The sequence below is a fragment of the Stenella coeruleoalba genome (assembly GCF_951394435.1).
Source record: "Stenella coeruleoalba genome assembly, chromosome: 6".
Classification (NCBI taxonomy): Eukaryota; Metazoa; Chordata; class Mammalia; order Artiodactyla; family Delphinidae; genus Stenella; species Stenella coeruleoalba.
In genome coordinates, this window is record NC_137151.1 from 68,113,579 (window position 1) to 68,126,906 (window position 13,328).

The window sequence follows — 13,328 nt, forward strand, 5'->3', positions numbered from 1 at the left end:
CTAAAGGAAAAAGAAACCATCAGTTTTCAGTTTGGGTAAAATGGTGTGGTGTTTACAAGAAATCTTACACAGTTGTATGTTACATTTCTACAGTATTGCCCACAGAATGCAAACGTTTCTTTGTTCTCTATTTTATGCAAAGAAACCAAGAGGAAGAGAAGTTCAATTCCATTCAGTTCATACAATAATGTTTGGTAAACATAATTGGCATCGGGATAACCTGGGGAGCTGATATGATATAGGTTAGCAGGTACCCAGGCAACCTGACTCTATGGGGCCACATTTTGGGAAACCCTGACCCTTAGACTTGTGACTTTAAATGTCACAAAATTGGACAGGGCCTTAAAGCTCCTAAGCTTTAGGAGGGGTTGACAGAGGGGTTCTCCCAGGCTCCTACAGCTCACATAGCTCATATGTCAGAGGCAGAATCAGACCCAGATCTTGGTCCTGGGCTCTCTGAGGACCCCGTCCTGCTCAGCAGCCCCAGTTATCCTGTGGTCTCATATATTTCCTGCTCTCTCTGTCTCTCAGCCTCCCCACTTGCTGCTTCCTGTCTGTCTCTGTTCTCACTCTAACCAACATCCTTAACTTGAATCCTTTCTTCTCTCAGGTTTTATCCTACCCCTTCCCTCCTTACCACCCTTCTTTACATTCTCTACACAGTTCTGTGGCGCTGCAGTGATGGACGGGACCTCTTGCCTCTATGTGATGAACTCCTACTCATCCTTCAAGACCTAACTCAGCTTTTGTTTTCTTCAAATCCTTCTGAGTCTCCATCAAATTCAGGTAATGTCTCCCATTTCTTAAAATGTTATATAGGAAAAAAAATGTTATATAGGAATGGTATTTATATAGAAAGTCCTCATCATATTGTATTTAATTAATTTTTGTTGACTTGCCCATCTCCTCCACTAGAGTATGAGGTCTTTGAAGGCAGGTACCTTACCTAATAGATCTATCTTTGCATCCTCTGTACCTAGCTATTCTGGTTAACTGTTGTGAAAAATACTCTAAAACTTAATAGGTTAAAATAACAAAAATGATTTAATTTGCTCACAAATCCACACCATGGACAGGGTTCCACAGAGACAGCTCATCCCTCCTCAGCTGGGGTGGCTCCACTGGGGTTCCTCTGAAGTGGCCACTTCCACTGGAAGTCTTCCAATGCAGCTCACTCATAAGGCTGGCGAGTTGGTGAAAACTGTCAGTGCCTGTCCACATGGGCTTCTTCACAGGGCAGCTTGGGCTTCCTCACACAATGGTGTCAGGATTCCAAAAATGAGCATCCCAAGAGAACCTGCTGGGAGAAGCTGTATTACCTTTTATGACCTGGCCTTGGAAGTCAAATAAATAATGTCACTTCTGCTGTGGTCACAAGTCAGGGAGGGAACATAGATCCACCTCTCTGTGGGAGGAGTGGCAGAATCACACTGTGAGAAGAGCACGTGGGATGGGAAATTTTGGAAAATACAGTGCATCACACTAGCACAGGGCCTAGGACTCAATAAAGGATTGGTAGATGAACGAAGAAATGTTGAATAAGTAAATGGCTAAGTAAAACCAAAAGTCTTAAACCTTTGTAGCACCACAAAGAGCAGTGGCTTCTGAGGGGTTCTGATAGGTATTAGGTCACTTGGATTTTCTCTTTTGGGTAAATATAATTTTTTCAATTGTTTTGGATATAAGGAGGTTTTCATATAATTGGGAAAGAAAATGGATTCAGAGAATATCAAGATACATTCCTTTCTGAATTTTAAGTTCTCATGCTGAGACACAGGGTGTCTAGGGCATAGGGATGGGAGGAAGATCTATTTTCAACTCTATCCCCTTTTATACACTTTGGGTTTTGAACCATGCGCAAATCACGTACAAGTATCTGTTGTTAAAGTGTTTAAATTCTAAAATGAAAAATTTTTTTTTTTTTTTTGTGCGGTACATGGGCCTCTCACTGTTGCGGCTTCTCCCGTTGCGGAGCACAGGCTCCGGACGCGCAGGGTCAGCGGCCATGGCTCACGGGCCCAGCCGCTCCGCGGCATGTGGGATCCTCATGGACCGGGGCACGAACCCGTGTCCCCTGCATCGGCAGGCGGACTCTCAACCACTGCGCCACCAGGGAAGCCCCTAAAATGAAATTTAAAATTAATATTATAATGGGCATCATCATCAACTTTCCCTCAAATGATTCAGAAAAAATATATATATACACAAAGATGGAGAGAGAGAGATTGGGACAGAGAGAAACAATGATAAAGAAAATGGGCAAAATGTTGGCAATAGGTGAGTCTGGGTAAGGAGTATATGAGTGTTCTTAGCACTCCTTGTGCTTGCAACTTTCCTGTAAATTTAACATTTTCCAAATAAAAAAAATCTTGAAAATCATGATGGAATGAACATGGGCTGCAGCTGCTGGGTTACCAGCAAAATGGCTTATTTTTTGGAAGCGTCTTCTTTTTCTTCTTCTTCTCCTCCTCCTTCTCCTTCTTCGAAGTACAGTGGATGTACAATATAATATAAATTACAGGGGCACAATATAATGTTTCATAATTTTAACAGGTTATACTCTATTTACAGTTGTTATAAAATGTTGGCTATGTTCTCCGTGTTGTACAGTATATCCTTTAAGCTTATTTTATACCTAATAGTTTGTACCTCTTATTCCCCTACCCTTATTTTTCCCCTCCCCACTTTCCTGGAAGGAAGAGTCTTCTCAGCCATTTTCTTTGTTGCTTGCCTAGTGCAAAGTTAGGTTTTCATTCATAGGCCTTCTTTTGATTGTTTCCTGCAATAGATCCTTTGGTGAGTTTAATAGTAACACAAGTAAGAGAGAAAATCAATAAAACTTAGGGTAAAAATGAATTCTCTCAAACTAGGTGACATCAAATTTAGCAGCTGACAAAACAGAGTGACAGGTCTATAAGCTTCATGGGTGTTGAACTTTGTATCTCTAATATTTAGATTGAGAATTCCATAAGAAAGAAAGGGGAAAGAGAAGGTGAAGGGGACTCACAGTTATTTAGCACTTCCTGAGACAGAACTTGTGCAAGAAGTTCTAAACGCATTATCTTATTCACTGCCCTCCAAACCCGAGAAGGCAGATTGTACTGTCCTTCTTCTGTAGCTGAGGAAACTGAGACTCAGCTCAATGGTTGTGTCCATTCTGATGCCCTTGACTTCAAGTAAGGGAACTTCAACTTGACTGGCAGGAACAGCAAGGACATTTATTATCTCCCATGTTAAGAGGCTGGGAACAAGAAGAAAGGATTGATAATATGCCAGGGATTCTGCTAGCCCTGAAAATACAAAGATGGGAAAACCCAGCTATTGCTCATGGGGAACTCACAGTAGAAGTAACACTGAAAAGGCAGACCCACAGTCTGTGGACTTGCTCAGTGTTGGCCATCAGCAAGTAATCTGTCTTTATTTTAATAGCCACAAGGGATAATCATTAAATGAACACATGGCTTACAGATAGCTCTTAAATAGTCACTGCTTTTAGAGAGCAATATTTGTGCCTCAAACTAATGATGTATTTTCTCATCAGGGCTAGTATTATTTCTGTGTATTTACATATAATTTTATTGGCTTACATTGTTGGATCAATTTGCTAAAATCTTGTAGAGAATCCTTGCATCTCTGTGTAAAGAATATAGGTTTGCAGTTTGTTTCTTATAATACCTTTGTCTGGATTTTGGTATCAGAATAATACTGGCCTTATAGAATCTTGGAAAGTATTTTCTCTTCTTTAATTTTCTGGGAGAGTTTGTATAGAATTGATAGTATTTCTTCTCTAAATGTTTGGCAAAATTCCCAAGTGAAGGCATTTGAGCCTGGTGTTGACTTTGTGGAAAGGTCTTAAACTCCAAATCCAATTTCTTTGATAGGGCTATTCAGGTTATCTGTTTCTTCTTGAGTAAGCTTTGTTAGGTGGGACTGAGGCAGTGTTTAGTCTAGGGTCAAGTTTCCTTACTACCAAGTTAAGACCATTCTGAGTAGTCTATCCCACACCCTGTGAATTATAAGGTTTTTCGTTCTGGCTGATGGGAACGGGCATTATTCCCAGCCGTTTGTAAGCTCTCTGCTCCTTATCCCCTCTAACCCTTTTAGATAGTCTTTTCTCCAGCCTCAGGCAGTTTCCTCTCTTGCAGGCACTGAAGAATACGCAGCTGAATACTCAAGGGGGGTCCTCTGCCCGTCTCCACAGTCCTCTCTCTGTGCATCTCTCTCGTTTCCACCCCGTGGACTCTAGCCACCTTGGCCTCCCCAGTTTCCTCTACTCAGTGAGACAGCCAGACTCCATCCGGGTTCCCCCTTCTTGTGCTGTGGGCTGGAAATTCTCTCAGTGCAATAAGCTGGGGCAATCTTAGGGCTCATCCATTTCTCATCTTTCAGGGATCACTGCCCTTCATTGCCTGATGTCCAATGTGTTGGGAACTATTTTCATACGTTTTGTCTGTTTTTTTAGATGTTTTGGGTGGGAAAATAAATACAGTTTTTATTTTTCCATCTTGGGCCACACTAGAAGTCTCCAGGTTTACAGGTTTATTTAGTGTTATGATTCTAGATCTCCAATATCACCTTCTTAAGGTGCTTTGGAACAGAGTTTGGTTGCTTAAATTCATATTATGTTTGACAGTTTCTTCATTCTAATATACTGTATCTTATAGACAGGTTTTGACATTCTGCTTGGGCAGAATATACGTCTAAAGGAATAGTAGGAAGTTTCCTATCCCACTGATGCCTAAAATTTCACCATTAGCCAGCCATTTCTTTGGGTAAAACAATCCTCTTCTAGGCTTCTCTTTCGTAATCCAGATATCTGTGGGAAAATACATTGAGTCCTTAACATTTTGATGTTAATTAATGCTGTTTTTTCCTCTGATGAATCATATGAACAGGTGAGATCCTTAATGTCAGAAAGCAGGGCATAAAAGGTGGGGAAAAGGATACAGAAGTGGAGTTACCTGTGGTTCAGCTTTATTTGCAGACTGAATGCCAACAAGATTAAGATGTCTTGAATATGCCAAAAGACAATTTCACGCAAAGAGTGTAGCTCAATTTTCTGACCCAAGGATCGTCACCTTAATTAATTGCTAGAATTCTGCTTTTACTTAAGTGCTCTACCTTGAACACATCACATATTCCTTTGGCCGCAGAAGAGTTATTCATGAAGTAGTGTGGATAACTGCCTTCCTCCATGACAGTACACACAGAAGTAGGTGGAAGTGCTTTGGATTCTTTAGAGGCAAGATGCAAACACAAAATATGTGTAGGATGCACTGTCAGCTTTTTGCTCATGGTTGGAACCAGGCTGCAGACCTAATACTGATTGTCACCTCTCTGTCAATAGATGAAGAGTCATCTTGGGCACAAGAATAAGATCTCATTTAGTTGTCTTGGTATTTTAGCCAGCAGAAGGGAGTGGTGCCTTCTCTATTCCTGTGGGCTTCTTTAAAAAATAAAGCTGAGTTCCAAGAAGGAGGGGATGTATGTATGCATATAGCTGATTCACTTCATTGTACAGCAGAAACGAACACAACATTGTAAAACAATTATACTCCAATAAAAAAAATTTTTAAAAAGTAAAGCTGAGTTGTCAGAATCTTCATATTATCTTCTAAACAGGTAGAACGGAAGTCAGTGGCTCCAGAGATCTTTGCTACTCAAAAAGAAACACTGTAGATTTATGCCCCCAAATGGTCATTAAACTTTGAAATGGATCTCACGGGATTGCGGGCACGGACTAAACATTCTATATAGAGTAGGGGATGAATGGTGGTTTAGGTATCCTCCATGGGCAATTCTCCTCCTACTGGGACTTGATAAGGTGAGGTCCAGGAGAAAGAAATAGACATCTGCCTCCAAGAAATGATAATCTTAGTCATTAAGTTGACATTTGCAAAGTTCTTTGTACTTTTTCTTCACGGAAGGCTCAGAAGAAAAGACCTGGAGGACTTAGGGAAGGGACCACCCCTTGCTGCCAGAGGTAACTGAGTCAGACCCACAATGGGTCAAGTGGGTCTTACCACTTTAGTGCACATCACATTCACCTGGGGGCTTGTTAAACGATCTGATTTCCAGCCCCTACTCTGAAAGATTCTAATTCAGAAAGCCTGGGATGGTGCCGTGAGCCTACATTTTGAACAAGCACCCAGTGTTTCTGCCGCAAACCACACTTTTAGAAACATTGACCTAGATCTCTTAAGCTAGTCAGTACTTTTACTGGCTGGTTCAAGTGTTTTCCAGGGAAGAAGCTTTTCAGGACCTGGGAGAGCTGTAATAATTGAGGCACAAAAGAATCATTTAAAAGAGCCAACTGGCAGGGAAATGCGTTATGGTGATTCTGGAGAGAGAAGCCTGGCTCTGTGACTCTGGACTGTAGCTTCCCCTTCTTCCTCGTGCCCAAGCCTCAGGCCTGGGTCACCCTAGGCCCTAGGTGACAACGTGTCAAGGTAGTGCAGGCTTCGAAAACAATCGGGGCAGGAGTGCCTGCGTCGTAGCAGTGGGATTTGCAACTTGACCGTGCTTATCAACCAAACAGAGGCAGGACCTTTGACTGAACACACCAGCAGCCATGCCGGTACAGCTGGCCCACAAAGAGAGGTGGCAGCAGGGCCAGCCAGAGAGTCATGGGAGAACCCTGCGGGCAGATAACGAGCCGGGTGGGGCCTGGGCTTGGCAACCTCTCCGCTGGACATTTATGAGGCCTGTTGGCAAAACCTCGCATGCGAGGCCTGGGAGCCGGGCCAGGCTGGCCTGTCCTATTAGACTGGGAGACAAAAAAATAGCCTGGCCAAGCCTAGGGGATCTTTGGACTCAGATCATTTTTTGTAACCACACCCAGCCTTTGTTTCTTCTGGAAACTGAAGAAGCTGTGTTGGAAGAGGGCTCCCTGAGGTCCCTCCAGGGCACCTCGTTTTGTGATTGAATGAAGTCATCTCCATGACCAAGTCCTTATAAACTGGAAGCCGATCCTCGTGGGCACATCTATAAGGTACCAGACCTGATCCTTGGTCTCTGTGGTATTTAATAGGTCCGTAAACTACTTAAGATGTAGGTGTTGGGTAGTGATGAGGGGATTATTTCATCATGGGGAAGGCTTGGGTTATACAAAGAAATCTCTCTCAATGCAATTGGTGGATTCTGTTTCCCAGGATACGGGGCCTACCAGGCTTTGTAAGGACAGCACCAGTGTTCCCAGCACCCTCCACCCCACTCTGCACACTCTCCTCAGCCAGATGAGCATTCAGGCTGCTCTGACAGAGTCTTCTTCCCTCTCTTTCCTGCAATGGTTTTTGTTCCTACGGATCCTTAATCAGGTTCCTTTCTACATGGCTCTTGCATCAAAACTTCTGAACCACACTGGAAACCCTCATTGACCAGGAAGCCAACCACTCACAGGTCTTCTTTTGCATGTATTTTAGGCATTATTTATTTTATAAATTATCTGAGGTGTGATGGTAAACTTTTTCTGAAAAGAATCCAGTGGTCTTCTTGCCTCCTCTACTATTTTCTCGGGCAGCCGTCTGTTATGCTCGATGCTTTCAGGAAGGGCTTTTAAAGGTTCCTCCCAAAACATGAGGTGCTCAGCTGTGGGTCTGTGGGGGAGATGGGTGGAAGGGGAGGGAAAGTGGTAATGCTTCCTCATCCTGTGAGGACCAGAGAGCAGAGGCTAGCAGAGCCTAGGGCAGGACAAAGGAAACAGGCTTCGCTGGACTCTGTCGATCAGGTTTACATGGCTGTGGGCTTGTGTTTTCGTTCAAGGTGTTATGAATTTCAGCAATTTAAACATACTCATTTCATGGTGTCCTCCAGGGCCAAAAATGGCTTTTGGACTATTGGCTGTTTTGGATTACCTGTGTCTCTTTTATATGAGGAGGGGCATGTTAATGATCAAGGCCTAGTCCAGGTGGCTTTGAATGTAGCAGCAGCCTGAGCCAGCTCAAGGAGAAAGGGGAAATTTCTCATGGGAAACAAGGATGTTTCAGGAAGATAGGAGTGTCCTCGGGGCCCCATGCAGGCTGGGTACCAGAAAGGGCAAAGCCGTTAGCAACCAAGGCGGCTGTCTTCTCAGCCTCTGGGGGTGGGAGCACACAGGGTCTCGGGCTGCTCCTCTCTGCTCTCTTTTGTCCTCCTTCTTCTCCAGAGGTACAGGCACCTAAACTGGCTGAGTTTACAGGTGCTCTGAATTACGATTCCAGCTTCCCAGGACAGAGAATCTGGCTTAGCTTGGTGAGGTGTCTACCACTGGTCCAATCAGCCGTGGCTGAGATGGGGGGTGAGTGATGGTGTGTAAACATGGCTGTGGATGTGGTATCTGAGGGCAGAGGCAGCTCTCAGAGAAAGCTGGTCACTGTGGGCTGGACAGATGTCCCAGATGTGTCTACTAGAGCTGTTCGGATTTTGTGTGTAACCTATGTGTCCTTTTCCTTTCTCTCTTAATATCTATATTAGTCATTGTTTCTCCTCTATGCTGGAAGTTCTTGGAGACCAGGGACATAGTCTACCCAGCTCTATAAACCAGCAGATTGCCTCATACAATGTCCTGCATCTTATGAGGGTTGCAGTCGAGAATATAAGTGGGATAGTTAACATTTTCTCAAACTTGTGCTTTACCAAGTTTACGTATACTTTGTTCTGTTTGAGAACTTAGAATCAATAAAATTTTAAGAGACTTATGATGAACAGAATGAGGCTTGTCCCTAATCCAAAGGTTAAATAATATTAAGAAGGATATTTTATTAATTTAATAAAATTAAAGAGGGTTCCTTTGATATTAACCTGGGGGAAAGGGGGCAGCTATCAGTAGAAGGGACTTTTCAGGATTCCTTCTGGTGGCCAGATTCATGGACCCAAATAAGAGCCTGAAGAAATTAAGTCATGGAGTAATTAAGAGACATGCCTTGGGGGCAGCTGTTGGCAGAGCTGAGACACAAATTATTTCTCTGCTCAGATCCCTGGCTCCAGCCTTTGGTCTGCCCCTAGTGAGCTGCTGATGCACACACGATTGTGCTGTGTGGTAGACACAATATTCATAGGCAAGAAAATGACCTTTGGGGCTGCTGACCTTTCCAATTCCATTCATCCAGCAAGCAATTGGAGCTCCATTTTTAGAAAAGAGACAATGCAAATACTTGCAACTTTTCTTACTGGGTTGTTTTGTGCTTGGCATTAGCAATATTATATCACTGAAGTTTACCGAAATTATTTGACCTTTAAATATTTGTTCCCTAAACCCACTTAAAAGAGCAAGAAACTGGAGGGATGAGCTAAGGTCCGTGTAACTGAGAATAAACTGGTGATGTTGCTAATGGCTATTTTTTTGTCATTGAGTTGTCATCTGGCAAGTTGCTTGTGTCTTAAAAATCTTGGTTTTGAATTCTAGTTTTTGAATTGTAGGCTTGGGATGTTGACCCTGTTGAAGAGTATGAATACTTCTGTGATTCCATGGAAGGTAAATTTAAATTCATTTAGACTTAGGTCAGATCACATCCCTTGAAGCATAACTATATATAGCAATGGCTGATATCAAACCCTTCACTGATAAGTCAGGTGTCTGCTCTGTCCCCCAACACCACTCCAGTGTCTGTGACCCCCTAGCACACAACCCTTGGGAACTGACACTTCTCACTCTTTGCATTACCCAGCTCACCTACATGACCCTGGTGGTGTTTGCTGAGCAGTCATAATGAAGATGCCTGCCCCTTCCCTGTCCCCGTGGCAGGCTGGAAAGCCACAGATAGGCTTCAGAGCAGCAAGAGGCCGCAGAGGAGCCTCACTGGGATGTTGTCATTAGCTCCTGGCGTCTTAGGCTCTCTCCATCCTTGCCCCCCTGGTCCAGGCCTAGGTGCTTCCCACTGATTCTCATGTTTGGCCCCATTGATAAGAGCCAGAGATGTTGCTGTCTATATTCAGGCAATTTTTTTTTTTTTTTGAGGTATGCAGGCCTCTCACTGTTGTGGCCTCTCGCGTTATGGAGCACAGGCTCCGGGCGCACAGGCTCAGCGGCCATGGCTCACGGTCCCAGCCGCTCCGCGGCATGTGGGATCTTCCCAGACTGGGGCACGAACCCGTGTCCCCTGCATCGGCAGGCGGACTCTCAACCACTGCACCACCAGGGAAGCCCTATTCAGGCAATTTTAAAGCCTGTGAAGACTGATTCAGGCTATTCTCCTTGACAGGAGATGGTGAGAGAGATGGTGTGACCTTGGGATGGGGTGTTGTGTGGGGTGCTGACCTTGCGGGAGGAATGACCAGAGGAGGAATGTTGCGCAGCCTGTGGGCTCAGGCAGCAGAATGGGAAGATGAAACAGAGAGGGCACGGCGACGCTCCCTGATCACGTCTCCATATCTTTTATACCCTGTCATCTGCATCTTGAGGAGGAGACGAAGGGCCTGAGATGTCATAGAGTCCAGGAACCACCCACCCCCATGCTGTGTCTTATCTCTTTCATCCCTGTGATGGAATATTTCCAAAGGTGGGCACCTCATTACCTTCCAAAGCACACCCTTCTGCCTCTGGATATGACAGCTAGAAAGTTCTATCAAAGTAGAAATAACCTCCATGTAGAGGAGTGGTTGAATGTGGAATAGCATAAGGATATTGTACAACTGCTGAAAATTACATTTTCAAAGAATTTCAAAATGTTATAGGAAGATACTCAAAATATTAAGCAATGTAAACTGGGAATAAAACTGTGCAGTAGACCTATGTGAGCATATGTGCTTATATAAACATATTTGCATTAAAAACACTAAGAGCATCTACTGGTAGTTGATTTACAGTTGATTTTGTTGTGGCAGACACTACTAAGGGCTGCTAAAAACTCATTCTCTTCTTCCTTGCCAGCCTCCCACTATATAGGCTGGAAAAGCTAGGTGTTCCTTTTCCAGTCTTCCTTGTGGCTAGAATTGGCCACATAACCCAGTATGGCCAATGAGATACGAAGACATCTGAGAAATTGTTTCCTTTTCTGAAAAAGGACAGCACCATTAAGGAAAAGATCCTCTTTGCTACATCCCCTTATCGTCACCCTCCTCCCTTGCTTTGAGAGCTGATTTGTGCTGTTAGAGCTTCAGCAGCCATCTTCTGACCATGAGGCAACAGTTGGAGGATGAAACCAGAACTCTGAGGGTGGTGGAGGAAAAGATTGGAGAAAGCCTGAGACCTTACCCATGGACTACTTCTAGCCTTTTTTTTTTTTTTAAGTAATGGAATTTTTTTTTGTTGTTTAAGCCATTATTAATCAGATTTTCTGTTACTTCCAGTTAAACAAATCCTACTGGATACATTTGTTTTATTCATTATACATTATTCCAGTTTCTTCCTGATTTCACTCCTCAGAGCCATTCAATACAAGCCCAAGCTCTTTCACATGGCAGCATTTTAGATTCATGTAGAGAATTCTCCCTTCTCCCCGGTGCTTCTCTTCTCTGGCTACATAGCACTGTTCCTGCCTTACGTGGTTTGGGGTTCCCTTATCACACTGGTCATTCATTTTCTGCACATGCTCCAGTTTGCTTCCTTCTTAATGTACAGCAAGCAGACCTGAAATTGACATTCCGGGGGCCTGACTAGAAAGAATGAACCTGATTGCCTGCTCCCTCCTTTGCATACTGCTTTTCTACTAGAACAGCCTGGGTCCCATCTGCTTTTGGAGTACCCTCATCTGAGTCAAACCCCTGACTCTTTTCCAAGTGCTTTGTACCAATAGTTTTTATTTATTTATTTCCCTATCTATCTATCATCTCAAGTGCAGGGCATTCCCTTCATTCTTATTGTTTCCTCTTATTAAATTCAGGTTGGTATTCTAGCTTCTTGAGGCTTGTGGGTTCTAATTATGTATTTGCTGTTCCTTTCAGCTTCCTGTCCTCTACAAAGTTGATAAGCATGCCTCCTGTGTCTTCATTTCAACTCTTTGATAACAAGTAAACCCAGTCGTCAGTTGACGTCACCCTGTCCTTTGAGATTGAAAGAAAATTAGCTCAAGCCCCCATCACACATCCTGTGGGAAGTCAGATACCCTCCCAAAGATCTTTGCAAACTCCCAGCACTTTGGTGGTCACTTGCGTTCCTCTTCCTGCTGGCCTTGGGCTCACCCACATCCCACCTCTGTGGCTGCTCTGTCCTCTCAGGTTCATGCCAATCACGTCCTTTCCCTGATTTCTTTCAAGAAACAAAACATTTAGGAGTGTGGCAGATTTTGCGCAAGACTTGCAGAGATGGGGTGTGTGTGTGTGTGTGTGTGTGTGTGTGTGTGTGTGTGTGTGTGTGTGTGTGTAGGGGGGGTTCCTGTACAGAATAGGTACTCAAACAGATTTAATAGATCTCTTCTTTCTGTCCTTGAAAGTCCCTCAATAACACCAACACTAGGACCTTCTTCCTGGTCTCTTTTCCCCAAGTGCTCCTCAAACTACCCAGAGAATCAAGATCCTAGGATTTCATTAACAGCCCTTGTTCTGGCCAGGGTTGTTGGAGGAGATTGGGGCATGGGGAGAATTAAAGGCAGACCCTGGGCAAATTTGTGAGGAGTCAAAGTTTGTTTAAGATGTTCCCCATACTTCCTTTTAAATTAAAATTTAAGAATATATTTTATTTAACCTAAAACAACCAAAATATTATTTCACCATGTATTATGGGCTGAATTGTGTTCCCCCCAAATTCGTGTTGAAACCCTAAACCCCCGTCCTCAGAATGTGACTGTATTTGGAGATAGGGTCTTTACAGAGGTAATCAAGCTAAAATGATCATTAAGGTGGCTCTAATCACCAAGGTGGGTCATCAAGGACACCTGACTGGTGTCCTTATAAGAAGAAGAGATTTGGACACACAAGAGAGATATCAGGAATGTTTAAGCACCAAGAAAAGACCATGTGAAGAGGCAGCAAGTGGGCAGCCATCTGCAAGCCAAAGAGAGAAGCCTCAGAGGAAACAAACTCTGCTGGCACCTTGATCTCGGACTTCTAGCCTCCAGAACTATAAGAAAATAAACTTCTGTTGTTTAACCCACCCAGTCTATGATATTTTTTTTGTGGCAGTGCTAGCAAACTAATGCACCATGTTACTAACATAAAAATTATTAAGGAGTGTAGTGGCTTGTAAGGTGGTTCCCCAGAATTTATGTTCACATCCTAATCCCTGAAACCCGTGAATATGACCTTATCTGGGAAAAGGGTCTTTGCAGATGTAATTAAATTAAGGATCTTGAAATAAAATCATTGGGATTATCTGGGTGGGCCCTAAATCCAATGACAAGTGTCCTTATAAGAGACAGAAGAGGAGGACAGAGACAGAGGAGAAAGCCATGTGAGTACAGAGGCAGAGATCCGGG

At 43.6% G+C, this 13,328-nt stretch overlaps 1 long non-coding RNA gene across 2 annotated transcripts in view; it reads left to right on the top strand.

Annotated features, from left to right (window-relative positions):
• LOC307188169 overlaps positions 1 to 1,179 on the top strand; it is a 182,585-nt gene extending 181,406 nt beyond the window's left edge. For both annotated transcript variants that reach the window (XR_013828817.1, XR_013828818.1), the window contains one exon: positions 664 to 1,179. This is a non-coding gene — a long non-coding RNA (uncharacterized lncRNA). The remainder of the gene's footprint in view (positions 1 to 663) is intronic.
• Positions 1,180 to 13,328: the final 12,149 nt, after the last annotated feature.